The sequence below is a fragment of the Mustelus asterias genome, chromosome 20 (assembly GCF_964213995.1).
Source record: "Mustelus asterias chromosome 20, sMusAst1.hap1.1, whole genome shotgun sequence".
Classification (NCBI taxonomy): domain Eukaryota; kingdom Metazoa; phylum Chordata; class Chondrichthyes; order Carcharhiniformes; family Triakidae; genus Mustelus; species Mustelus asterias.
Genome location: NC_135820.1, coordinates 80,784,821 through 80,812,608, shown reverse-complemented (window position 1 = coordinate 80,812,608; position 27,788 = coordinate 80,784,821).

The window sequence follows — 27,788 nt, the reverse complement described above, 5'->3', positions numbered from 1 at the left end:
TGTTACAGTTGAGTAGGATCGATAGTTAACACATCGTAACAGCCAGGCATATACAGACATTAGCTTTTAACATCGTGTTGTTTCATAGAATGGATACATTTCCTCTTTCAGTGATTTATCAATGATTTAGTTTCGGTCTATATATACAGTAATTGGTTTTCCTGCATTTATGTATTCCCGTTCCCATCTGTGGCTAATCTCTTTATCAGACCCTATTGTCCTTATCTTAAAGTGCCTCAAGCCCATGCTGTTTCCTGTAGTATTTGTTCCCTGCATGTTTAACTTTAAATAACTGTATGTTTCAATTTCAAGTAGCTGTCTGCACTAAAAGTCAGTGCCTGCTTAATGTCTCTCTCCCAGGTGAGTGTTTATGTGCCAGGCAGACATTTTATGTGTCAGGTCCCCATCTTTATGTTTTTCCCACTTCAAGTCGAATTCACTTAAAAACTGGAGTAAATCGCACTGGTTTTTTCAGCGGGAGTTTAAAAAAGATTCTCCCACACTCTGTGCACTGCCGTTAAAAATCAGTGGGTGGGGCCTATTCCCGCTGGAGAGCCGGCAGCGTAGCGCTGAGTGGGCCACTGCGCATGTGCTGATCTGTCAGTGCCAAGATCGGCCCATGCACAGTGTTCCCGCACTGCCGGCCTCCCGATCACTGGCCAGCACCATGACCCCGGCAACGCCGGCCGTGCAACCCCTCCCCATCCCCCGATTGCTGCCCTCCCAAACATGTCCCAGCCAACCTCGAACACCCCCCCCACCCCACAGCCCAGATCCCCCAATCCCCGCCCCCTCCTGATCCACCCCCCCCCCCACTGCCCGTCCCGACTGTGCCCCCCACCTGCAGTCCCAACCGCCCCCTCCCCCACCGATCCTGACTGCAGAGTGGCAGCGGGACCCCCATCCCCAGCGATCGCCCCCACAGAGGCCCTGCCCCATCAGGCCATGCCCCCATTAGGCCTTGCCCTTGGCACTGCCCTATGCCCAATGGGCAGTATCAAAGTGTCCCCGGGGCATTGGCATTTTGCCCCTTGGGCAGTGCCAGGGGCGCAGACTGACACTGCCAAGGTGCCAATGCCCAGGGGGCACTCTCTGCAGCACCCGACCATCTGGGGGGTCTTGATTGCCCCCCTTCACTCCAACTTGGTCGGGCTGCCAGCTCCCCGCAAGTGGGGAGCTACTGTAAACTCCGCTGGAGTGAAATACGTCTAGTGGGAGCGAGATGCTAGCGGGCACCAGAGATTTCAGTCCCGGACTCGCTAATGACATTTAAATTATATTAAAATTAGGGGGTGCATAATTTATTCAGCTCCACCCCTATTTCTGGCGCTCAGGCTCAGATGCCCAGCGGGGAGTCTGCGAAATGGTTCCCGCTAGAGTCTCCCGGCCCGCTGCACTAACAAAGCAGCACAGCAGGAGGTGAGAATCACTCCCATTGTCTTTTGCAGATTATTTTGTGATAAGAATCAAATGAATTGACGTATTATAGATCAGAAATTATATGTAATACACATGAAAAGACTCATGTTCACCTAACACCAAATCAGCTTTCACATGCAGCACATAAACTTGGAAAAGGGCTTGTTTTATTGGCAAATGTAGCAGCCATTTCTCACACAGCAAGATCATCTAGAACAGAAATGAAATGAGTGTGCAGTCAATCAGATTGGTGTTGGTGGATTGAGGAATGTTGGCCAGGGCATTGGGAGAACATCCTGAATAATGTGAGATCTCCAACGTGGAACTGTTGCATAGCTCTGCAGCTCAGTGTCTGATGTGAACGTCCAGCAATGCATAAACTGACAAAGTATCATCCTGTCATCATGTACTCTACTGGGCCAAGCTGAAACTTCAACTAGAAGATGGCAATCAGAAATTCAAATTCAAATGTAACGGTCACATTAAACAAATGCAGCGCTGGTCTTTCACCAGATCCTGTGGTCACTTGTTTCCTCTCTTGACTTAAAGTTAAAGTTCAAAGTTTATTTATTAGTCAAAGTAAGGCTTATATTAACACTGCAATGAAGTTACTGTGAAATTCCCCTAGTTGCCACAGTCCGGCGCCTGTTTGGGTCAATGCACCTAACCAGCACGTCTTTCAGAATGTGGAAGGAAACCGGAGCACTCGGAGGAAACCCACGCAGACACGGGGAGGATGTGCAAACTCCACACAGGCAGTGACCCAAGCTGGGAATCGAACCCGGGTCCCTGGCGCTGTGAGGCAGCAGTGCTAACTACTGTGCCACCGTGCCACTCATGGCTTCATGGTACATACAAGCTGTTTCTCTACCTGGGAAAGCTGGTTTCTTGGTGGCTCACCAGTTGGATGTTAAAAACTTGTGAACAATGAGGAAAGTTGCATTCATCACCAAATGTTAATTTTTCTAATTTGTTTAAAGTGTACTTTATCAATGGGAATTTAGAGGTGAATGTAATCAACCAATGAGAGTGAAGTCAAGTAGGTGGAAAAGTACAAGCTTTGCGTTTCTTTAACAAACAATATTTGTTGTTGAGGTAATCAATTGTGGTTGCCCTAGTTCAGTCATATTCGTTCTATATGCTGAGCATTCTATAAACAGAATCATCATAACGAAACAATTATGTAATAAAACACCTGCAGATTATTATTAATGCAAAATATTTAAACAGCATGTTTACTATTAAAGGTTAGCCTGTTTTGAAATGAATAAACTCTACACGAGAAACAAAGTTTAATTTTAAAATGGAGCATTTTAATGAGCGGGATGGTACTTTGGAAGCTGATGCATTAAAATCAAAGCTTTGTTCAGGCCAGACATCTGGTCGCTGTAATGAGAAAGTGTACATGAAGCCACAACATAGGCCTCTTCACTGAGCGCTGGCAGGTAACTGCAGTAATCAGCTGTTTAACAAACTTTTGGAGATTATTCTTCGGACATTCCTCAACTTCTTTACCAAGGCAGCAGAGATAGGAGAAAAAACTGGTGTTTCAGCCTAAAGACATTTTTCCTTAGGGAATACAGAACAGGAACAGGAGGAAGAAGGGCAGTTGTTGCCAGACAGACTGCTTATATTTCTGTTAGGGTTACACGAATATAGCTGCAGCTCAGCTAATACGAAACTTAACAACTGGGCTCCAGCACACTGCTTCCACCACTGGCATCAACTCTCCCCCATTACCCTTTGCTCTAAGTTTAACACTATCATTAACATTCGCTTTGTCCTGTGCCCATGGATTCTTTCTCAAGGTTAGACAAGCCTGTATGAAACAGTTCTTCAGCCTTTCATCCATCTGTTGCACATCTTTCCAATGGGCCCTGGCATCTGCTGCCAGTCACCGTGAAACTAGTGAAAAAGGAAGTTTGCCCTCAGGATGCAGTAATGGGCAAGCTATGCTGAGAGATGATGCACATGTACCTTTAGGGAAATGTATCTTAAACTGATGTAAATTACTAGCCCCAAGAAAGGATGTGATGCATGTATGTCTGTAACGCTGCACGTATGTAATGTTGTCTTCAAATAAAGAGATCACATTATTGTTTTATGAATCCTTGTCTACGATTGCTGCATTTACATCAAATAGAGAAAAGGAACAGGATGTGCACATTATGCAAACTACATTTTTTGTGGTATTTAAAAGAAGAAGCTCAACAAAACATTTTGTTAAGTTTCCCTGTGGATACAGGTCTGGGGTTTTGTCTTTGATGTGAGTAGCAGGAGTCAGGAAATTTCCTGGCTTGACCCATCTGCCTCCAGAGACAGTACCCACCAAGCCGGGATTTTCACTGTGAGGGGGTGTCCGGGGTGGATGTGAGATGCAGTCAGGCCTGTCAATTGTGGAAGGAATTTGCAAGCACAGGGACTGTTGGGTGCCATGGTGGAAGGGAAAGGCCAGACTCTGTGCTATCTGAATTAAAACAGTATGATTCTCTACCCTTTATACCTCACCACGACCCCCGCCCCCCCACCGTAAATGTTAATGTTCAGAGCCACTGGGTGTATTTGTACAAGGAACACATAATACATAAGAATGACGGAAATACTCAGCAGGTCAAAATTCTGAGAAAAGGTTGTTGACCTGAAACATTGGGTGGGATTTTACGGCGTCGCTCGGGCAAGACTGGAAATTCCCACCCGAGGTCCACAGACATTTCTGTTCTCGGACCCTCACCCGCTCCGATTCTGTGGGGGGCGAGGTGGTAGAGTTCCGGCCATTAATTCCGTTTCTCTCTCTAGATGCTGTCTGATTTGCTGAATATTTCCAGTATTTTTGTTTTTATTTCAGATCTCCATTACCTGCAGTATTTTGCTTTAGTGTTGTTGCAAAGGTTACTGTGCAGGTAAAACAAGTAATGATGAAGGCAACTGATACATTAGCTGTTACTGCAAGGGATAGCCGGCTTGGCAGGGCCAATGGTCGACTCCTGCTCCTATTTCTTATGTTCTTATTCTAATGGAAATGAAATGAAACTGATTTTCAAAGCCCAGACCAGATAGTCATTGGGAAATACTAATGATTGCACCTTGAAGAATAGGAACAAAATTCAGTGCATGAAATACCCACACAAACAGGATAATAGTTGTGGGGCTGAGGTGGATTTGTGGATTAATGTGAAGAATGCCCCCGTTGTGTTATTTCTAAGGTTGATATATTTCCCTTGGTAAATAATTCTTACCCTTCCACCAGATGCAAGTGGTTGAATCAGAAACCTATTCTGGATCTCTGACAGTGCCGAGTCCATTATTGTGGAGGTGAAAGGGGGACTGAATGATTTCCCATACACTGCCTGTGTGCAGAATTACTGATCAAAACTTCCTTGTGATTCATGTTTCCAATTTCAACATAATAGCCCATGCAGTTTTCCATCCCCTTTTCATTGTATAAAACATAAATCCTGAAGATTACGGGTGTTTGAAGAGTTGTGTCACACATTGCTGCAGCCAGATGGTCTCTGAGGCTGTGACTCACAGCTCACTCTATGTTTCACTAAAGGAGCTATATTGATGCAGAAGTTGTAGAACTTTCAATTTTTTTCAGTAAAAACAGGTTTTCTTTCTGTGGCAATTTTCTTAAAACCACAGTTGGTGGAGACATTGCAACAGGTTGTGACTAGCAAGGTGCAGGTTTGATTGTTCACTGGATTGTTGAGTTACTGATTACAGTCTCATTCCTCCTGGCAGATCTTCAATGGTGAGGGAAGGGGGCATGGGAAATAAAGTAGACCCTGAACTGGTTCTGCTCAATAAGACCGTTTCCTGGAATGTGAGAATTGCCCAATGAGGAGGGATTGAGTAGACTAGGCTGCTATTCCCTGTAGTTTATAAGGACAAGGGGCGATCTCATTGAAATATATAAAATTCGTTAAAGGTTTTAATAGGATAGGTGCTGAGAAAATGTTTCTCCTGGCTGGGGAATCTCAAACATGGGGTCAGTCCTAGAAACATATTTGGCCATTTTACTAAGATAAAAAAGAGAAGAAGTACTTAATAGAACATGGAACATAGAACAGTACAGCACAGAACAGGTCCTTCGGCCCACGATGTTGTGCCGAGTTTTATCTGAAACCAAGATCAAGCTATCCCACTCCCTATCATCCTGGTGTGCTCCATGTGCCTATCCAATAACCGCTTAAATGTTCCTAAAGTGTCTGACTCCACTATCACTGCAGCCAGTCCATTCCACACCCCAACCACTCTCTGAGTAAAGAAATTTACTTGCATCTAAATAGCATCTTTCATGACCACTGAATATCCCCTTACAACCAATGAAGTACTTGTGAATTGTAGTTACTGTTGAAATGTGGCAACCAATTTGCACACAGCCAACTCACACAATAATAATGTGATAATGACCAGATAACCTGCTTTTGGGAGCATGATTGAGGGATAAATATTCATAAAATCACAGAAAGGTTACAGCACAGTGCAAAGAAGGCTCACCAGGATGTTGCCTGGTCTCGAGGCCATTGACTATGAGGAGAGTTTGAATAAACTAGATCTGACAGCATCTGTGGAGAGAGAATAGAGCTAACCTTTCAAGTCTGGACGACCCTTCATCAGGTCCAACAAAGGGTCATCTAGACTCGAAACGTTGGCTCTATTCTCTCTCCACAGATGCTGTCAGATCTGCTGAGATTTTCCAGCATTTTCTGTTTTTGTTTCAGATTCCAGCATCTTCTGTATTTTGCTTTTATCTTGAATAAACTAGGATTGTTTTCACTGGAAAGACAGAGGCTGAGGGAAGACCGGATAGAGGTCTACAAAATTAGGAAAGGCACAGTCAGGGTGGATAATCAGAGGCTTTTTACCAAGGTGGAAGTGCCAATTACAAGGGGGCACAGGTTCAAGGTGAGAGGGGGAAGTTTAAGGGAGATATGTGGGGGCATTTTTCACGCAGAGAGTGGTGGGTGCTTGGAATGTGCTATCAAAGGAGGTGGTGGAAGCAGGCACATTGGCAACATTTAAGAGGCATCTGGATGGGTACATGAATAGGGAGGGAATAGAGGGATACGGACTGAGTAAGGGCAGAAGGTGTTTTTAGTTTAGTTGTGGGGAATGAAGCTGGACAGGTGGCTGAGGTGGTGGTGGGGGAGCATTTTAGTGATAGCGATCACAACATGGTACAATTTAAGCTTGTTATGAACAAGAATAGACAAGTTGCAAAAAAAAGTTTTGGATTGGGGGAGAGCGGATTTTAGTAAAATAAGACAGATAGACTGGGAGCAGCTACGAATGGGAAAGTTTACAGAAGAGCAGTGGGGGCATTCAAAAAGGAAATGGGGAGGGTGCAAGCCCAGCATGTTCCCTCTGGGGTGATAGATTAGGAATAACAAGCTCAGAATGGATGACCAGAGATATTCAGGATACAATGAGAAGGAAAAGAAAGGGTTTTGAAAAATACAAAGGGAGCAAATCAGTGGAGGCATTAGTGAGGTACAGAAAGTGCTGGATGGAGCTTAGAAAGCAATTAGGAACGCAAAGAGGGGATATGAGAAAGCTCAGGCTGGTAAAAGTAGGGAAAATCCCAGGATATTCTAAAAGTATATCAATGGGAAGAGGATAACCAGGGAAAGAGTAGGGGCCATTAGGGACCAAGGGGACAATCTATGGATGGAGCCAGAGGACATTGGTAGAGTGTTGAATGAATCCTTCACATCTGTCTTCACCCAAGAGAATGAGGGTGATGGTATGGAATTCAGGGAGAGAGACTGTGAGGTTATTGAGCAAATTCACATCGGGAAGGACAAGGTATTGGTATTGGAGGTGTTGGCAGCCTTAAAAGTGGATAAATCTCCAGGTCCAGATGAATTGTGTCCCAGGCTGCTGTGGGAGACAAGGGAGGAGATTGCAGGGGCTCTGACACAAATTTTCAATTCCTCTCTGGCCACGGGGTAGGTACCAGACGACTGGAGAACAGCTAATGTGGTTCCACTATTTAAGAAGGGTTGTAGAGATAAACCAGGGAACTACAGACCAGTGAGTCTCACATCAGTGGTAGGGAAGCTATTAGAGAAACTTCTGAAGGAGAGCATCTATCTCCACTTGCAGAGGCAAAGCTTGATCAGGGATAGTCAGCATGGCTTCATCAGAGGGAGGTCATGCCTAACAAATTTGATTGAATTTTTTGAGGAGGTGACCAGGTGTGTAGACGAGGATAGTGCAGTTGATGTAGTTTATATGGATTTCAGTAAAACCTTCGACAAAGTACCACATAGGAGACTTGTAAAGAAGGTAAATTCACATGCAGTACAGGGTAATTTGATAAAGTGGATTCAAAATTGGCTCAGTTGTAGGAGACAGAGGGTGATGACACTATGCCGACGCTATAGTTAAGAAAGCCCACCAACGCCTCTACTTTCTCAGAAGACTAAGGAAATTTGGCATGTCCGCTACGACTCTCTCCAACTTTACAGATGTACCATAGAAAGCATTCTTTCTGGTTGTATCACAACTTGGTATGGCTCCTGCTCTGCCCAAGACCACAAGAAACTACAAAAAGATGTGAATATAGCCCAATCCATCACGCAAACCAGCCTCCCATCCATTAACTCTGTCTACACTTCCTGCTGCCTCAGCAAAGCAGCAGCATAATTAAGGACTCCATGCACCCCGGACATTCTCTCTTTGGGAAAAAGATACAAAAGTCTGAGGTCACGTACCAACCGACTTAAGAACAGCTTCTTCCCTTCTGCCGTCAGACTTTTGAATGGACCTACCTCGCACTAAGTTGATCTTTCTCTGCACCCTAGCTATGACTGTACCACTAAATTCTGCACTTTCCCGTTTCCTTCTCTACGAACGGTATGCTTTGTGTAGCGCGCAAGAAACAATACTTTTCACTGTGTGTTAATACATGTGACAATAATAAATCAAATCAAATCAAATCAAATGACAGAAGGCTGCTTTAGTGACTGGTAAGAAGTCTAACAACACCAGGTTAAAGTCCAACAGGTTTATTTGGTAGCAAATGCCACTAGCTTTCGGAGCGCTGCCCCTTCGTCAGGTGGAGTGGGAGATGTGCTCACAAACAGGGCATACAGAGACACAAACTCAATTTATAGAATAATGATTGGAATGCTAATCAAGCTAATCAATGCTAATACAGCTAATCAAGTCTTAAAGGTACAGACAATGTGAGTGGAAGACTACCATTAGTGACTGGTAACCAGTGTCCAGTGGCATACCACAGGTTTCTGTGTTGGGTCCCCGATTATTCGTCATGTGGAACATGTGGCAAATAGTGACCACAATTCTGTTAGCTTTAGGATAGTGATGGAAAAGGATGAGTGGTGTCCCAAGGGTAAGGTGTTGGATTGGGGAAGGCTAACTTTAGTGGGATTAGGCAGAAATTGGCAGCTCTTGATTGGGAGAGGCTGTTTGAGGGTAAATCCACATCTGGCATGTGGGAGTCTTTTAAGGAACAGTTGTTAGGGCTACAGGACAGGCATGTGCCTGTAAAAAAGAAGGATAGGAAGGGTAGGATTAGAGAACCGTGGATAACCAGGGAAATTGAGGGACTGGTCAAAAAGAAAAGAGAGGCTTATGTTAGGTCCAGGAAGCGAAAAACGGAGGGAGCTCTGGAGGAGTACAAAGAAAGTAGGAAAGAACTCAAACGGGGAATTAGAAGGGCAAAAAGGGGTCACGAAATGTCCTTGGCAGACAGGATTAAGGAGAATCCCAAGGCATTTTATTCATACGTTAGGAACAAAAGGGTTGTCAGGGAAAAAATCGGACCTCTCAGGGACAAAAGTGGGGAATTATGCTTGGAGCCCAAAGAAGTAGGGGAGATCCTAAATGAATACTTTGCGTCGGTATTCACAAAGGAGAGGGATGTGTTGACTGGGAGTGTCTTGGAGGGGAGTGTTGAACCGTTGGAGAAAATCTCCATTACAAGGGAGGAAGTGTTAGGTTTGCTAGAGAATATAAAGACTGACAAATCCCCAGGGCCTGATGGAATCTATCCAGGAGACGAGAGATGAAATCGCTGGGCCTCTGACGCAGATCTTTGTCTCGTCACTGGACACAGGTGAGGTCCCAGAGGATTGGAGGATAGCTAATGTGGTCCCGTTATTTAAGAAGGGTAGGAAGGATAACCCTTCGGGCGGCACGGTAGCACAGTGGTTAGCACTGCTGCTTCACAGCTCCAGGGACCTGGGTTCGATTCCCGGCTTGGGTCACTGTCTGTGTGGAGTTTGCACATTCTCCCCGTGTCTGCGTGGGTTTCCTCCGGGTGCTCCGGTTTCCTCCCACAGTCCAAAGATGTGCGGGTTAGGTTGATTGGCTATGCTAAAATTGCCCTTAGTGTCCTGGGATGCGTAGGTTAGAGGGATTAGTGGGTAAATATGTAGGGATATGGGGATAGGGCCTGGGTGGGATTGTGGTCAGTGCAGACTCGATGGGCCGAATGGCCTCTTTCTGTGCTGTAGGGTTTCTAAGATTTCTAAGAATCCGGGTAATTATAGGCCGGTGAGCTTGACGTCCGTGGTCGGAAAGTTGTTGGAGAAGATTCTTAGAGATAGGATGTATGTGCATTTAGAAAGGAATAAACTCATTAACGAAAGTCAGCATGGTTTTGTGAGAGGGAGGTCATGCCTCACTAACCTGGTGGAGTTTTTTGAAGAAGTGACTAGAGTGGTTGACGAGGGAAGGGCCGTGGATGTCGTCTATATGGACTTTAGTAAAGCGTTTGACAAAGTCCCTCATGGTAGGCTGGTGAAAAAGGTTGGATCTCATGGGATAAAGGGGGAGGTGGCTAGATGGGTGGAGAACTGGCTTGGTCATAGAAGGCAGAGGGTGGTAGTGGAAGGGTCTTTTTCCGGCTGGAGGCCTGTGACTAGTGGTGTTCCGCAGGGCTCTGTATTGGGACCTCTGCTGTTTGTGATTTATATAAACGATCTGGAAGAAGGTGTAACTGGGGTGATCAGTAAGTTTGCGGACGACACAAAATTGGCAGGACTTGCAGATAGTGAGGCGCATTGTCAGAGGCTACAGAAGGATATAGATAGGCTGGAAATTTGGGCAAAGAAATGGCAGATGGAGTTCAAACCTGATAAATGCGAAGTGATGCATTTTGGTAGAAATAATGTAGGGAGGAGCTATATGATAAATGGCAGAACCATAAAGGGTGTAGATACGCAGAAGTCCACAGATCCTTGAAGGTGACGTCACAGGTGGAGAAGGTGGTGAAGAAGTCATATGGCATGCTTGTCTTTATAGAACGGGGCATAGAGTATAAAAGTTGGGGTCTGATGTTGCAGATGTATAGAACATTGGTTCGGCCGCATTTGGAATACTGCGTCCAGTTCTGGTCGCCACACTACCAGAAGGACGTGGAGGCTTTGGAGAGAGTACAGAGGAGGTTTACCAGGATGTTGCCTGGTATGGAGGGGCTTAGTTATGAGGAGAGATTGGGTAAACTGGGGTTGTTCTCTCTGGAAAGACGGAGGATGAGGGGAGACTTAATAGAGGTGTATAAAATTATGAAAGGCATAGATAGGGTGAACGGTGGGAAGCTTTTCCCCAGGTCGGTGGTGACGTTCACGAGGGGTCATAGGTTCAAGGTGAAGGGGGGGAGGTTTAACACAGATATCAAAAGGACATATTTTACATAGAGGGTGGTGGGGGCCTGGAATGCGCTGCCAGGCAAGGTGGTGGAGGCGGACACACTGGGAACGTTTCAGACTTATCTAGACAGCCATATGAACGGAGTGGGAATGGAGGGATACAAAAGAATGGTCTAGTTTGAACCAGGGAGCGGCACGGGCTTGGAGGCCGAAGGGCCTGTTCCTGAGCTGTATTGTTCTTTGTTCTTTGTATGTATATAAATGACATTGATGGCTATGTGGGGGATAGGATTAGTAAGTTTGCGGATGACACAAAGATTGCATGGGTGGTTAACAGTGAGGCGGAGTATCTTGGGCTACAAGAAGATATAGACGGAATGGTCAAATGGGCAGATAAGTGGAATTTAACCCTGAAAAGTGTGAGGTGCTGCAGTTTGGAAAGAGTAATTTGACAAGGAAGTATTCAATGAATGGTAGGACACTAGGAAGTTCTGTGGAACAAAGGGACCTTGGTGTGTTTGTCCACAGATCTCTGAAAACGGAAGGGCAGGTTAGTAGGGTGGTGATAAAGGCTTAGATTACAAAAGCAGGGAAGCCATGTTGGAGTTGTATGGAACTTTGGTGAGGCCACAGCTGGAGTACTGTGTGCAGTTCTGGTCGCCACATTATCAGAAGGACGTGATTGCACTGGAGGGGCTGCAGAGGAGATTCACCAGGATGCTGCCTGGAATGGAAAATTTAAGTTATAAAGAGAGGTTGGATAGGCTTGGGTTGTTTTCTTTGTTGCAGAGAAGACTGAGAGGCGACCTGTTCGAGATGTACAATATTATGAGAGCCATAGACAGAGTGAATAAGGAGCAGTTTGTCCCCTTAGTTGAAGGGTCAGGACATAGGTTCAAGGTGAGGAGCAGGAGGTTTAAAGGGGATGTGAGGAAAATATTTTTTACCCAGAGGGTGGTGACGGTCTGGAATGTGCTGCCTGGGAGGGTGGTAGAGGCAGGTTGCCTCACATCCTTTAAAAAGTATCTGGATGCGCACTGGGCACATCATAACATTCAGGGCTATGGGCCAAGTGCTTCAACATAGAAACCCTACAGTACAGAAAGAGGCCATTCGGCCTATCGAGTCTGCACCGACCACAAACCCACCCAGGCCCTGCCCCATATCCCTACATATTTACCCACTAATCCCTCTAACCTACGCATCTCAGGACACTAAGGGGCAATTTTTAGCATGGCCAATCAACCTAACTCGCACATCTTTGGACTGTGGGAGGAAACCGGAGCACCCGGAGGAAACCCACGCAGACACGAGGAGAATGTGCAAACTCCACACAGACAGTGACCCAAGCCGGGAATCGAACTCAGGTCCCTGGAGCTGTGAAGCAGCAGTGCTAACCATTGTGCTACCGTGCCGCCCCGTGCTGGCAGATGGGATTAGGTAGGAGTTCAAGTGTTTCTAATGTGTCAGTACAGAGTTGATGAGCCAAAGGGCCTCGTCTGAAATGTATGATTCTATGATTCTAGTTAGGGCATCATGATCGGCATGGCTTGGAGGGCCGAAGGGCCTGTCCCTGTGCTGTACTGTTCTTTGGTCTCTTTGTTCTTTGTATAACTCCTCTACTCTTTTTCCAGTTTGGGTTGTGGGATCTTTTATATCCACCTGAGAGAGCAGGCAAGGCCTTGTTTAATAGACGATCCAAAAGACAGCATCTCCAACAATACAGCACTCCCTCATACTTTTAGCCATGAGCCAGGTGCTCAAATGTTCAGAGTCATGTGGTGAACTTGGAAGAATTGTCCCCGTGGTGGAACTTGGTTGGAAATAAGATTCAAGGAGATTACTAAATCTGGGAAACCAACCATAGTGAAAAGAAGTTTGTATTGGCAACTCTTCTCTCACATTCCATGGCAGATGTGCCCCTACTTATGAATGTGATTTGCATGGGCAACGTTGGGTGCAGTGAATCTGCCTCTGGAGCAGCCTTGGATCCTTTCTTTCATCTTATTTTCATCTGAACATTGCACAGAATTAGAGGAATTCCCTTTGGAAGATAATGTCAAAATTATAATCGCATGAACTAAAAATCTGACAGTCAAACATTTGGGAAAATATTTCAAAATATGGATGGGGGGATATATATTTTAGACTCCAAATGGTAAAATCGGGCCCTATGTCTATTTAAGAGATACTGTTTGGGCACTAATGGATAGGGGAAAGTGCGGGAATGTGGGAGATAGATCAGCCATGAACTTGCTTAATCTCTAAATATGCAGATAAAACTAAGGTGGTGAATTGTGAGGATGACGCTGAGTGACTCCAGAGCGGCGTTGACAAGTTGGTCAAATGGGCAGACACCTGGCAGATGAATTTCAATGCAGCGAAATGTGAGGTCATGTATTTTGGCAGAAGAAACATGGGGAGACAATCCAGGCACAGTGGTACGACTTTGAGGGGATTACAGGAGTAGAGGGTCCTCGGGGTTAAAGTGCATCATTCTCTGAATGTTGAAACAGTTGTTAAGAAGGCTTTTAAGAAGGTTTATGGGGTGGTACGGTGGTCTCACAGGGACATGGGTTCGATTCCCGGCTTGGGTCACTGTCTGTGTGGAGTTTGCATGTTCTGCCCGTATCTGTGTGGGTTTCCTCCAGGTGCTCCGGTTTCCTCTCTCAGTCTGAAAGACGTGCTGGTTAGGGTGCATTGACCCGAACAGGTGCCGTAGTGTGGCGACTAGGGAAATTTCACAGTAACTTCATTGCAGTGTTAATGTAAGCCTTATTGTGACTAATAAATAAACTCTAAACTTTACTTTTAGGATCCTCAGGTTTATTAATAGAGGCATGGAGTATAAAAGTGATGAAGTGATGCCACACCGCTGCACATCATTGGCCAGACCACATTTGGAGTATTGTGTTCACTTCTGAGCACCTTGTATAAGGAAGAATGTTAAAGCCCTCAAGCAAGTGCAAAGGAGATTTACTAGAATGATACCAGGAATGAAGAATTTTAGATACAAGGATTGATTAAAGAGATTGAGCTTATTCTCCTTGGAACAGAGAAGGTTGAGGTGACCTCATTGAGATGTTCAAAATGATGAACAATTTTGACAGAGTAAAGGAGGATATGCTGTTTCCACCAGTTGGTGTGTCAGTGACTCTGGGTCACAATTTCAAGATGGTCAGCAAGCAAGCTAGGAGTGAGGTGAGTAGAAACTTTACTCAGAGTTGTTGGGATTTGGAATGTGCTGCCTGGGAGAGTGGTGGAGGCAGATTCCATCGGAGGTTTCAAAACAGCTGGATACATATTGAAAGTGATGAATTTATAGGACTACATTGGCAGGGCTGCAGAATGGGACTAGCTGGGTGGCTCTTTGGGGAGCTGGTGCAGACACAATGGGCCAAATGGCCACCCTCTGTGCTGTATGATTCTAAGAAAGGTGGAGCAAGCTCAGGATGCTGATGACCTCCTGCCCCTGATCCTCATTCCTTGCTGATTAGCTCAGAACTGGATTGGAATTGGAGTGGAGTTTCCTTTGACTGTGGACACAGGTTGCAGGGGGACAGCAGGATTACTGACTGGCTGGAAAATAGAAATGTCCAAATGATTGCTTGGCAAACTGGTTTTACGTTTATTAATTTATAATGGCACCAGACTGCGCTTACCAAACAGTCATTAACATATTTTAAAATGTTAAAAGTCTGAATGTGTAGTGAGGGGGTGGCTGGGAAGGATGTGGGTGAAGTACTTTACTGAGAAACAACTGAAAATCAGAATGAAATGAAACAGTCGTAAAACCACTGAAATCTCGAGGTGGAGCTGATGGGGACGCTCCTGCTCAGACCCTGCCCGTTCACTCACAGACACACACACACACACTCACATACACAGACCCAGACACACACACACATACACACCCAGACACACACACACACACACACACTCGCTCACACACACAGACACTCACACAGACACTCACACACACATACACACACACACACAATCACACACACACACTCATACACACACACACAGACACACACACCCATACATGCACCCACACACACACGCACTCACACACACACACTCACACTCACACACACTGACACACACACACACGCACGCACACACACACACACACACACTGACACACACAGATACACACACTCATACACCCACACACACACGCACTCACACACACACACTCACACACACTGACACACACACTCACACACACACACACGCACACACTGACACACACAGATACACACACTCACACACACACACACACACACATGGACACACACACACACATACACACTGACACACACACACAGACAGACACACACACACACTAACACACACACACACACTCACACTCACACACACACTCGCACACACACTCGCACACAGACACTCACACACACACACACACGCACACACCCACACTTGCTCACACACACAGACACTCACACACACACACACAATCACACACACACACTCATACACACACACACTCACACACATGCACACACACAGACACGCACACACATCCATACACGCACACACACACACGCACTCACATACACACTCACATACACACACACTCACACCCACACACACACTCACACACACTCACACACACACACATGCACACACACACACAGACACAGCACACACACAGCACACACACATGGACACACACATATACACACTGACACACACACACACAGACAGACACACACTAACACACACACACACTGACACACACACAGACACAACACACACGGACACACACTCACACACATTGACACACACACACACTCACACTCACACATTGACACACACACACACTCACACACACATGCACACTGACACATACACACACACGCAGATAGACACACACAGACACACACACACATACTCAGGCACATACACACACGCACACAGACAAATAGATAGACACACACACACACATAAATACACACACATAGACACACACACACGCAGACACAGTAACACACACACATATACAGTAACACACACACATATACACAAACAGACAAACACACACACACACACTAATACATACACAGACACACACAGACACACATGCACATGCACATGCACTCACACACACTCTCACACACATACTTACAGACACACACACACACTCTCTCACACACACACACACACTCACACAGATACACACACACACACTCACACACACGGACAGACATACACACACACCAACAGACACACATATACACAGACACATACACACACATATAAATACACACACACATAGACACACACACAGACAGTGTAACACCCACATACACACACACATACACACACACATAGTGACCACAACTCTGTTAACTTTAGGATAGTAATGGACAAGGATGAGTGCTGTCCTACGGGCAGGGTGCTAAATTGGGGGAAGGCTGACTATAGCCAGATTAGGCAGGAATTGGTGGATGTTGATTGGGAGAGGATGTTCGAGGGTAAGTCCGCGTCTGGCATGTGGGAGTCTTTTAAGGAACTATTGATAAGGCTGCAGGATAGGCATGTGCCTGTAAAAAGGAAAGATAGGAAAGGTAGGATTCGAGAGCTGTGGATAACCAGGGAAATTGAGGATCTGATTAAAATGAAAAGGGAGGCGTACGTTAAGTCCAAGCAACTGAAAACAGATGGAGCTCTGGAGGAATACAGAGAGAGTAGGAAAGAACTCAAACGGGGAGTTAGAAGGGCAAAAAGAGGTCACGAGATGTTCTTGGCAGGCAGGATTAAGGAGAGTCCTAAGGCATTCTATTCATACGTTAGGAACAAAAGAGTTGTCAGGGAGAAAATCGGACCTCTCAGGGACAAAGGAGGGGAATTATGCTTAGAACCCAAGGGAATATGGGAGATCCTAAATGAATACTTTGCATCGGTATTCACGAAGGAGAGGGGCGTGTTAACCGGGAGTGTCTCGGAGGGAGGTGTTGACCCGTTAGAGAAAATCTCCATTTCAAGAGAGGAAGTGTTAGGTTTTTTAGGGAACATTAAAACTGACAAAGCCCCAGGGCCTGATGGCATCTATCCTCGACTGCTCAGGGAGACGAGAGATGAAATTGCTGGGCCTCTGACGGAAGTCTTTGTCGCTTCTTTGGACACGGGTGAGGTCCCTGAGGATTGGAGGATAGCGAATGTGGTCCCGTTGTTTAAGAAGGGTAGCAGGGATAACCCAGGAAATTATAGGCCGGTGAGCTTGACGTCCGTGGTAGGGAAGTTGTTGGAGAGGATTCTTAGAGACAGGATGTATGTGCATTTAGAACGGAACAATCTCATTAGTGACAGACAGCATGGTTTTGTAAGAGGGAGGTTGTGCCTTACAAATTTGGTGGAGTTTTTTGAGGAAGTGACAAAAACGGTTGATGAAGGAAGGGCCGTGGATGTCGTCTATATGGATTTCAGTAAGGCATTTGACAAAGTCCCACATGGCAGGTTGGTTAAGAAGGTTAAGGCTCATGGGATACAAGGAGAAGTGGCTAGATGGGTGGAGAACTGGCTTGGCCATAAGAGACAGAGGGTAGTGGTCGAAGGGTCTTTTTCCGGCTGGAGGTCTGTGACCAGTGGTGTTCCGCAGGGCTCTGTACTGGGACCTCTGCTATTTGTGATATATATAAATGATTTGGAAGAAGGTGTAACTGGTGTAATCAGCAAGTTTGCGGATGACACGAAGATGGCTGGACTTGCGGATAGCGAAGAGCATTGTCGGGCAATACAGCAGGATATAGATAGGCTGGAAAATTGGGCGGAGAGGTGGCAGATGGAGTTTAATCCGGATAAATGCGAAGTGATGCATTTTGGAAGAAATAATGTAGGGAGGAGTTATACAATAAATGGCAGAGTCATCAGGAGTATAGAAACACAGAGGGACCTAGGTGTGCAAGTCCACAAATCCTTGAAGGTGGCATATGGTATGCTTGCCTTTATAGGACGGGGTATAGAGTATAAAAGCTGGAGTCTGATGATGCAGCTGTATAGAACGCTGGTTAGGCCACATTTGGAGTACTGCGTCCAGTTCTGGTCGCCGCACTACCAGAAGGACGTGGAGGTGTTAGAGAGAGAGTGCAGAGAAGGTTTACCAGGATGTTGCCTGGTATGGAGGGTCTTAGCTATGAGGAGAGATTGAGTAGACTGGGGTTGTTCTCCTTGGAAAGACGGAGAATGAGGGGAGATCTAATAGAGGTGTACAAGATTATGAAGGGTATAGAACAGTGGGAAGCTTTTTCCCAGGTCGGAGGTGACGATCACGAGGGGTCACGGGCTCAAGCTGAGAGGGGCGAAGTATAACTCAGATATCAGAGGGATGTTTTTTACACAGAGGGTGGTGGGGGCCTGGAATGCGCTGCCAAGTAGGGTGGTGGAGGCAGGCACGCTGACATCGTTTAAGACTTACCTGGATAGTCACATGAGCAGCCTGGGAATGGAGGGATACAAACGATTGGTCTAGTTGGACCAAGGAGCGGCACAGGCTTGGAGGGCCGAAGGGCCTGTTTCCTGTGCTGTACTGTTCTTTGTTCTTTGTTCACACAGACAAACACATAGATACACACACAGAGACAAACGGACACACACACAGATGCATACACACACACACACATGCACACAAACTCACACATACACACACGCATACACACACACACAGGTAAATACATAGACTCACATACAGACACATACACACACACATAGACACACACACAGACACACACACACACAAACACAGTAATACACACGCATACACACACACAAACACATAGACACACACAAAGACAAACAGACTCAGACACAGACACACACACAGACAAACACATAGACACACACAGACATACACACAGATGCACACACACACACACACACAGACACACTCACACACAGTCACACACACACAGCCATACACACACTGACACACATACAGACACACACACACACCCAGATACACACACATGCACAGACACACAGACACACACTCACAGACACACACATACTCACAGACACATGCACAGACACACACACACTCACAGACACATGCACAGACACACACACACACACACACAGTCACACACATAGGCATACATGCTAAAAACGCATACACACACAAAAAAACACACATGCACAGACACACACACACACCCAGACACATACGCACAGACACACATGCACAGACACAGTCACACACAAAAAAACCACAGACAAAAAACACACACTAAAACATACACAAAAACACACAGACTAAAACATATACACTCCAAGACATCAAGCAGACAATAACTACAATGTTATGGGTTTATTAGAGTCTCCACAATCAGCCTTTTTCCACAGTTCTCCTAATCTTGACTTTACTCATCCTGAAACAATTGTATTATTTATACAAAATGCTGGATCCACACAGCAGGCCAACCACTACCCATGGAGAAAATAGACTGATCAATATTCTCTCTACAGGCGTTGATTGACTTGTTACGAGTACCAACCATTTGCTGTTTTTCCCTTTGCATTATTTAAACACAGCTAACGTAAATTTAATTTAAAAATTCTTGGTCTGAAACAACTGTAATTATCGTGCTTAAGAGAATCTCTCGCTACATGACTGTGAAAGGAGGACTGTAGCTGTATTGAGGAGGAACAGAGCTGTGCACATTCTCATTGTGATGGGGCCATACACAGCACTGTGCATTTCCAGACATGCCATTACTGTATGGACATTAAGTCAGGCATTACTGAAACATTCCTTGCTGACAGCACTGCTGCTTTTAAAAGATTAGAAATCATCCTTTGACAACTGCACTTTTCTTTATAGCACAGAATGTCTGTGTTTCTAGAACATTCTAAATGCAGACAGTATTCAAAGATTCAGCAGTCTGTGTATTAATAGTCCTTTTGCAGCTTTCAAAACTTAGCTACCTGTTTGATTTGCCGTTCCAATTTACTGTACAGATGTAACGTATGTCTATGAAACATATGGGACAATTTCTACATTAAATATGCCAAATACATGCAAGTTATTAAGCAGTACAAAATGTAATTTGACAAAATATAAGGAACCAGCCTTTAAAGGAACTATTCTATCAATTACGAGCTTAAAGTGGTATGTGAGGTGAGCGGGAAGGAGTCAGAGTTTAAGGTCGGTGTATAAATAATAATCTTCACTTGACAAGCTTAACATGCAGCACATTCAGCCTTCTGAAACCTCAGTGGTCTCTGCTCTGGGCCGCCAACTGCACACAAGCTTTAACCAAATCTCTGTAAAATGTTTCACAAGGTGTTTTCCACTGTGCACCTGTTCTATGTAACATTTTTATTGCTTGGTGCCATTTTTTACTGGTGGTGTTGTTAGAACAAAGAACAAAGAAAATTACAGCACAGGAACAGGCCCTTCGGCCCTCCAAGCCTGCACTGACCATTAAAATCTTGCGATTTTAATATCCTCCCTCACAGAAATAGTGTGGGATAGTGGAGGATATTCAGGCTGAAGAAGAGTCTGACATCTTGTCTCAGCCGTGACCATTTTCATATTCGATGAGAATATGATTCATTCTAAACTGCGAGTGAGTTTGTTGGGGTGGGGTTTATGAGGTGCAACCAGCACCTAGAGCACTCACACACACATACACAAATTACAGACATACACAATGACACGCAAACACGTTGCACACGACACACAACACAAATATCCAGCTGAGAGTCAACTGCAAATTCTGAGCTAAAGTTGCAGTGTCCACTTGCAGGGCCAATGTGGAGCAGAGTTTGATTCTCACTGGTCGGAAAGTTACCAATGAGCCAAAGGTTCTTTCCAGCTCGTTCACAGAATAAGAGTGTAAGGAGGAAGCAACTCAGAAAATAAATGCAGTTTTGCTGCAACAAATTGGAAAGATGTAATTGGAACAAACATTGTGCTTGGGCCCGTAAGATGGCTAGTCTACTAAGCACATTCACCACATTCATGTGGCTTGAAGAACTATTTTAATTTAAATACAACATTAGTATCACTAGCTGACCCCAAGTATATCAAACTCTTGGATATTTCTGGCTATCAACCTCTTCAATTTATATGCAATTTGAGATGCAGATTTTTCATTAATTCTTCTGAAATGATTAATACAAGTGTAATGTTATGACCTGTACATTTGCAGGTTATAGCATCCCTACAGTGCAGAAGGAGGCCATTCAGCCCTTTGAGTCTGCACTGACTCTCCAAAAGAGCATCTTACCCAGGCCCATCTCCCCAGCATATCCCTGTGACCCGGCACATTTAACATAGCTGAAGTAGACAATCAACTATCATCTTACTGAGTGGTAGAGCATAGGCTCAAGGGGCTGAATGGCCTCCTCCTGCTTCTATTCTATGGTCTTGCTCATGACTGACATCCACCAAACTGTACTTTCCATAAGGGGCAAGTGAATAGTAATCAGGAGCGGGAACCTGCAGAGAATATTTCAGCCCGCTAGCCCAGCATTGCCATCCTGCTGGGATCAGGTTCAAGCACAGAGAGGGGGGATACACCTGAGACTATTCTAGTCTGGTGTTCCCAACCCGCCAGGATTGTCCTAGAGTTTCCAGAAACTGAGGGTTAATCTTTTGGATGATATTGCTGCAAGTAATCTCCGAGAGAAATCATGGGGACAGTAAAAACATTAGCATTTCCCTTGGACATTTTTATCTTCTCATCACAAAGATACTCCAGATGTGAGGGAGGCTGCTCTGATTGGATGAGACAGTTTGGGGAATGTGATGGCTGGACCCTTCAGGAATCTGTCTGGTGTGAGTTGATAACCGGAATATTGGCCTTTATAGAACCATAGAAAATTACAGCTCAGAAACAGGCCTTTTGGCCCTTCTTGTCTGTGCCGAACCATTTTATGCCTAGTCCCACTGACCTGCACTTGGACCATATCCCTCCACACCCCTCTCATCCATGAACCCGTCCAAGTTTTTCTTAAATGTTAAAAGTGACCCCGCATTTACCACTTTATCCGGCAGCTCATTCCACACTCCCACCACTCTCTGCATGAAGAAGCCCCCCCTAATATTCCCTTTAAACTTTTCTCCTTTCACCCTTAACCCATGCCCTCTGGTTTTTTTCTCCCCTAGCCTCAGTGGAAAAAGCCTGCTTGCATTCACTCTATCTATACCCATCAAAATCTTATACACCTCTATCAAATCTCCCCTCAATCTTCTACGCTCCAGGGAATAAAGTCCCAACCTATTCAATCTCTCTCTGTAACTCAGCTTCTCAAGTCCCGGCAACATCCTTGTGAACCTTCTCTGCACTCTTTCAATCTTATTTACATCCTTCCTGTAACTAGGTGACCAAAACTGTACACAATACTCCAAATTCGGCCTCATCAATGCCTTATATAACCTTACCATAACACTCCAACTTTTATACTCGATACTCCGATTTATAAAGGCCAATACCAATGGCACTCTTTACGACCCTATCCACCTGTGACGTCACTTTTAGGGAATTCTGTACCTGTATTCCCAGATCCCTCTGTTCAACTGCACTCTTCAGAGTCCTACCATTTACCCTGTACGTTCTTCTTTGGTTTGTCCCTCCAAAGTGCAATATCTCACACTTGTCCGCGTTAGACTCCATTTGCCATTTTTCAGCCCATTTTTCTAGTTGGTCCAAATCCCTCTGCAAGCTTTGAAAACCTTCCTCACTGTCCACTACACCTCCAATCTTTATATCATCAGCAAACTTGCTGATCCAATTTACCACATTATCATCCAGATCATTGATTATAACTCAGTGCCAACCCATTCATCCGCATGGTGGGTTCTGGAATTGTATCTTTGATTTGATTTGATTTATTATTGTCACATGTATTGGGATCTATGAACCTTCTTGCGCGCTATACAGACAAAGCATGCTGTTCATAGAGAAGGCAAGGAGAGTGTGCAGAATGTCGTGTTACAGTCATAGCTAGGGTGTAGAGAAAGATCAATTCACTTGTATATTGAACTGAAACAGCTCAAACCAACCTTTTTAAATTAGTCTGAAACTAAAGAAAACACTATACTTTAGCTATTTAAACATTTTTAGAATTTTCCTTCATTTTTTCAGGTAAAAGTGATATTCAGGTATATAAACCTGGATAGAATATAAAGGAGGCGAAATCTTCAAAGGCCGGCAGCTTTACTCAGAGACAATGGCCGCTGACCTTTGAGGTCATTAATAATTGTAAGATGTCCTTTAAGTGCAGGCATTAAAAACTTTATGACATTTACAGAGAAATGCTCAGGAGGAGCCACAGTGGTGTAGGCAACAGCCTGCAGAAATTTGACCCTGTTTTAACTGTTCACTGGCTGAAGTATTTCTTTAATTTATTGAGTGCAGGAAGAACCTGTATTTGGGTTCAAACTTTTTTTTAAAAATAAAAAATCTTGCGCAATGGAATTTTCTTCTTCATTTTCAATGCATATATTTGCCTTTTTATTGCTAGGGTAGGGCTTCAAGGTAGTTGGTTTGCTTTGTGACACTTGGATCTTTGGCAAGCTGTTGTCAAAGTGCATTGTGCTGAGAAACAGCAACATTTTAAGCGTTCTTACAGGTTGCTTGAGGGAGAATTTGCGTGTAGCAAGAAAGAAATAATTTCCTGTCTTTTAATTTGCGCTCTTTCCTTTAAAGTATTTATATATTGTAGTTTTGCATGAGCTTTTGTGGTGGTTAAGAAACAGGATGTCAGTTCTTTGCACCTATTGTCACCAGCAAGGACCCCAAAACTCAGTTCAGCATTTTTCAAACACAATAAATTTACGTACATTGTGCTTTAACACATTTCCCATTTTTCAGCAATTCTCCAAAATATGTGGCTGAGGTTGCTAATTACTGTGAAAATAAGGCAGTTCTGTGCTGTGAATGAAGTAGTGACAGTCTCAGCTGATTGCAAGACGAACCCTTACAACCAATCATCCCAATAGTCTGAAGAGGATTTCCAAATCCAGGTCCAAGGTGTGAGAAGAACAATGCGCTCAGGGCAATGTAACACAATCACAACGCCGTAGAGTCATGCAGTGCAGAAAAGGCCCTTCGGCCATCACTCCAGCTATAGTTCTTTTATTTAAAAAGTAGTGTTGGATTTAAACTTCAAAACGTCTGTCATTATGAATTAAATAAATGGAAGACCACAGCTCTGATGAAGGGTCATCCAGACTCGAAACGTTGGCTCTATTCTCTCTCTCCACAGGTGCGGTCAGACCTGCTGAGATTTTCCAGCATTTTCTGTTTTGTGTTTCAGATTCCAGCATCTGCAATAATTTGCTTCTATTTTGCCAAAGTGAGGGAATTGCTATAGTTTCATGCAGTGATTAGGGTTTGTGAGCTAGCATCCATGGTAATGTGGTCTGTGGGTGTACCAGACACTGTAATATCTGTTACTCATATATATTTGAGATAGCCTTTCTGTGTCATAGTTTGTTCATTTAACTCCAATTTTTTGGCACCACTCTTTATGAACTGGCATTCAGCCACAGATGAGAGTGATAGCAACTGTGTCATACTTGGTCACCTCATGTTGCTGAAATAAGTCATGTTTTGAAAAAGTGGTCTCACAAGTGCTCTGTTAGAGAGTTGGTGCAGACTCGATGGGCTGAATGGCCTTCTTCTGCACTGTAAGGATTTAATGATTTTATTAGTATTATTCAAAGCTGTAGGGGCCACAGTCATTGTATAAAATCTCTCTATCATTTATTAAGTTCAGATATAGCACTGGTCACATGCAACTCTGTCTCAACTCTGCCTCAATTCGGATTTTTAATTCCAGGGCAGAATTTTCCCGTCCCACCCACCATGGGAATCGTAGCGGGCCGGGGGTGGACCATGCAAAGATCCGTTGACCTTGGGTGGGATTTTCTGGCCTTGGGGTGAGTTCAACCAGAAATTCCTGCCTCCTGTCTTGTACACCTTTATACATAAAGATGACATGTCCTTTTCTCCTATCAGTTTGTTATAGCTCTTGAAGGACATCTCCTCAGTATGGAGCTGATTCAAGCCTAGGTTCTAAGTTAAATCATTCAGACTGTATGTGTATTTCTTTGTTCTTGTTATGTGAGCTTCTAGACAGGTTGTTTAAAAGAAATGAACTTTTAAATTGATATAGCACCTTTTTTGTTTCAAATATCTTAACATGATTCCTATTATTTTGAAATGTACTGATTGTTTTGATGTAGAGATACTGAAAATAATTTACTTGCTTTCAGAGAAAGTCATGAGGTAAATGATCAATGAATGTAATTTTGCTTAAGGGACAAATGTTGACAGGACACCAGGACAAATCCTTCTCTTCAACTCGAATCACTAAAGCTTTAAAATCACTTTGAACGGACTAACTGGACATTAATTCATCTTATTAAAAAGACAGCACTCCTCTGAACAGTAAACCTTGAAGATCTACACTGAAACATTAGCCACGTTTACATGCTTAACTTCTCAAAGAGGACCATGAACCTATTGTAATCAGAATCAAGAGAGCTACTATAATAGTAAAAGCAAAACCCTGCGGATGCTGGAATCTGAAACAAAAACAGAAAATGCTGGAAAAACTCAGCAGGTCTGACAGCATCTGTGGAGAGAGAAACGTTTTGAGTCCAACGTAATTCTTCAAAACCAACTGCTACCAACTGTGCTGAGAAACATTTCAAAATTCTAAACTAAATAGCATCGAGGTAAAGGGTGGAATTTCATCAATTTTTAACTTCCACAGGGTATTATCAAATAACAAAAACCATAACCAGCGAACTCCACATCTACTTGAAAAGTGCCATTAGCACAATACTGTTACTGCAGCTAGTTGGCTCCTTTAGGGCACAAGTTAATATTTTATTTAATTGAGTGTTTCAGTAGCACGTGGAACCTCTCCTCCCAGCTATGTTGTTTATGTGTTAATGCCGTTTACGTCCCTTTTGTCTTTGCGTGTCACCAGTGGAAAATAAGACACAGCATTTAAAGATGTAACAGGTCAGTTTGAGTTGTTATTTCATTATTTTTCATATTGCCTCGAATGGTTTAATATAGCTCCTGTAAACGATTTGCAAAACAATGACATTTATACAGTTGAGTAATAATTGTGTGTGATGAATGATAAGGTCAGTTCTGACCAGTGATTCAAACAGAGATTGGCCAGGACAAGTTTCCTATTGAAAAGATGTTTGGTTATTTATTCCTACACATTATTGTCATTGGATTAAAACTTTCCCTGTAGCAGTGAGACTTGTATTTCAGTCAGTGTTTGAACTCAAGTCATTTACTTGATCATACAAGCACATATCTGATCTGATTGGTAGGCAGTGTGTAGCCTTTTTGCATCAATCATGGAGCAGTGTTTAGCAGACCCCCAGAAGATTTCCATTTGAAGAGCGTTATGTGAGCAGCAGAAGATCTTGATGGTGCCAGAATTGATGGGTATAGAGATAACATTACCCCAGTCCAACGCCGGCATCTCCACAACAGACTCAAAGACAGGGAAGGCAGGGGGTAATAGCATCTGTGGGAGTGGAGAATCAGCAATGAAGAGTAGCAGTGGAGAAGACCAGGATGGGTCAGAAAGTGATAAATAGATAAATGAGATACAGGCAGCTGGGAGGTTTGAACTTTTGTTTGTTAAATCATGGTTGATCCATATCGCAAACTGTAAACAGACCCAAGGCAATACCGGCAGAGTATTTCTCTCTTCCATTTCTCCTGAATCCTGACCCCTTAAAGACATGACATTGACCATAAGAATTGGAAATGTCTGACGAGTTATCAGTAATCCAATAATGAGGTTGCTTTACAAATAAACCTTTGTATGTGGGTTATTCAGGATACAATATAAGCATATTAGTGACATTAAGTATTTCATAGAATCATAGAATGATTAAAGCACAGAAGAAGGTCATTCAGTTTACTGTGTGTGTGCTGGCCCTCTGAAGAAGGGCAGCAATGAGCCACTTCTCTGCTTTTTCTGAGGAACACATGCAAATATTTCCCTTTTTAGACAATGATCCAATTTCTTTTTGAAAGTCTTGATTTAATCTGCCTCCACCACACTCTCAGACAGTACATTCCAGATCCTAATGATTCACTGTGTGAATCTGTCTCCACCACACTCTCAGACAGTACATTCCAGATCCTAACCACTCGCTGGGTGAATCTGTCTCCACCACACTCTCAGACAGTACATTCCAGATCCTAACCACTCGCTGTGTGAATCTGTCTCCACCACACTCTCAGACAGTACATTCCAGATCCTAACCACTTGCTTCAGGGAAATGTTCCTCCTCATGTAGCCATTGCTTCTTTTACTAATTACAAAGAACAAAGAAAATTACAGCACAGGAACAGGCCCTTCGGCCCTCCAAGCCTGCACCAACCATGCTGCCCGACTTAACTAAAACCCCCTACCCTTCCGGGGACCATATCCCTCTATTCCCATCCTATTCATGTACTTGTCAAGATGCCCCTTAAAGGTTATTACCATATCCGCTTCCACTACCTCCCCCAGCAACGAGTTCCAGGCACCCGCTACTCTACCCACTACATTACCTTAAACCTATGCCCTCTGGTTCTCAATCCTTCCACCATTGGGAACTGTTTCTCCTGATCTACTCTGTCCAGACTCCAGACTGAGATGAGGAGGAATTTCTTCACTCAGAGGGGGATAAATCTTTTGAATTCCCTCTCCCAAAGGGCTGTGGAAGCTCAGTTACTGAGCATG